This window comes from Sinocyclocheilus anshuiensis, unplaced genomic scaffold (assembly GCF_001515605.1).
Source record: "Sinocyclocheilus anshuiensis isolate Anshui unplaced genomic scaffold, SAMN03320099.WGS_v1.1 scaffold1556, whole genome shotgun sequence".
In the NCBI taxonomy this organism is placed as follows: Eukaryota; Metazoa; Chordata; class Actinopteri; order Cypriniformes; family Cyprinidae; genus Sinocyclocheilus; species Sinocyclocheilus anshuiensis.
This window is the reverse complement of record NW_015555815.1, coordinates 28,631-30,995: the sequence shown is the minus strand read 5'-3', so window position 1 is coordinate 30,995 and position 2,365 is coordinate 28,631. Positions and strand designations below refer to the sequence as shown.

Genomic DNA, 2,365 nt, shown 5'->3' with positions numbered 1-2,365 from the left:
TATATATATATATATATATATATACGATCAGAGCTGGATAGTAACTGCTTACACGTAATCTGGATAGCATAATCAGTAATAATGCATAAACAATCATTACATTTTAAAATGCTCATTATTCATAATTTATTGATTCTCCCTAATTCTTATTTTTTCCTCTTTTAAATTTTCCTTTCTAAAAATCCTGCTGTGTGTCATACCATTCAGCTTTGACCATATTCACAAAGAAAGAAAGAAAGAAAGAAATATTTCAAGGAATATATTTTCTTTTTGTACTATCAATATGGTACTTTTAATGGTAAGTTTAAAACAAGATTGATAAAAAAGTAATCTATGAGTAATCTAAAAAGTACTCAGAATACATTACCTAAAATGACTAAAATAACTACAATTTTAATTGTGTAATCTGTAATCAGTAACTGACTACAGTTTGTAAGTAATCTACCCAGCTCTGTTTACGATATATATTTAAATATATATTTATATTTAAAATATACATTTTTCTGTTCAAAGTATTACCAAAATGAGAAGCTCAGGGGTTTTTTTTTCTTCAAATTGAAATAAATTTGATCATACAGAAATGCACTCATATTTCACACAAAGACTTAAGTGAAATTAAGATTACATAGTAATGTACTTTATCATATGTGAGTTCATTAATTATCTCTGATTCATCAATAAGTTATGTAAAAAAACCTCCTTAGAACTGTGCTACATATAACAAGCTTTGACAACAGTTTGTCACTGAAGGCGTTAAATGCGCATATTAGTACCTTAAGAGTAGCAATATGGTACCACTATACGCTTAAGGTACTTCTATGAACCTTTTAAGGGTAAATAGTGTACGAAGATAGGGTACTACTCCAGTGACAAGCTGCTGTACAATCGTTACACTTCTTTTTCTGGGAACGTATATGAAGGTGGTATTTTTGCCCTAAATTTTGGCACGAGGATCATGGCATATTGTGCAGTAGGCTAGTTACCATGGTGATCAACATTTCTGCTCATTTTTTCACCTGAAGTAGTTCGTGTGACTTTTCAGGAATTCCTCGATTAAATTGCCTTGTTACAACGTGAATCAATGTTTTCACTTCAACTTGAGGTTAGACACACACTGGTTTCCATGTTTTACAGGGACTTTCTATAGGCATAATGGTCTTTCTACTGTACAAACTGTATTTTCTGTCCCCTTACCCTAAACCTATCCCTCACACAAATTTTTACACTTGCAAAAAACATCATGCCGTATGATTTATAAGCTTATTTCCTCATTGGGACAAAAAAAAAAAGGTCAAAATTTCCAGGTATTAATATCCTTGTGGGGACATTTGATCAACATCATGTAGGGAATATCAGGACACACACGATGTAAATGATTATGATCATTTATTTTTAATGACAAAATAAATTCTGTCAACGTATATGTTACATATGTTGTAATATGCTCAAAATAGGTCGATTTAGCTGTATTATAGAACTGCAGTGCCAAAATTGCCACCAAACTGGATTGAGGTTGCTGTGCTAGTAACATGAAGAGCTATAATTCAGACCAGTGGAGTTTAAACGTCTTGTTAGTAATTACACATTTCACCAACAGTGTCATGCAGTGCAGTGCACTAATTTTTGGGACAGTTCCTCTGCTGACGAATACTATGGATTCAGAGCCGGACTGAAAATCTTGGCTATTAATGTGTGTTGCAAAAGGTACTGTGTAGTGAAGGTTATATTGCTAACAACATCACAGTTTAAATTACAGTATATTATACTGTATATAAATACACTGTAAAAAAAAAAAATCTGTAAAATTTACGGTAAAAAAACAGTAGCTGTGTTTGCTAGAATTTTACCATAAAAAATACGGTTGCAACATTTTAGGTGTTACGGTTTTAACTTACATTTACAGTTAAATACCATAATTTCATTAACTGATATAATATTATTATACCAACCTATTGAAGTACTGAAATCTGTTTTGTACCTTTGTAATACACAGATAACCATCAAAAGCAGGTGCTGATGAGAAAGTCACATGATGAACCAAAGCCCATCACAAGCAGCTTTTAAATAATATAGAAGGTGCACAGTGTCATTCACACAAGCACTAAACACCATCATGGTAACACACATGAAACTGAAATAATGCAATAAACATTCATTTAACAACATTAGGTGTAACACACAACCCTAATATACAAAACTGATAAGAAAAAAATTAAGAAGAAACATGGTTATTTCAACAAAAAAAATATCCAATTTGAAATGTAACGCAGGGAATTCTGGGAATGTCAATTTACGGTTATTCACTGTAAATTATACGGTCTTTTTCACTTCCAAAAACGGTATACTACCGTAAAATTAATGTCCA

At 31.6% G+C, this 2,365-nt stretch overlaps 1 protein-coding gene across 1 annotated transcript in view; it reads right to left on the bottom strand.

Moving 5' to 3' along the window:
• LOC107675175 (synapsin-2-like) overlaps positions 1-2,365 on the bottom strand; it is a 12,638-nt gene that overhangs the window by 7,546 nt on the left and 2,727 nt on the right. The window lies entirely within an intron of this gene.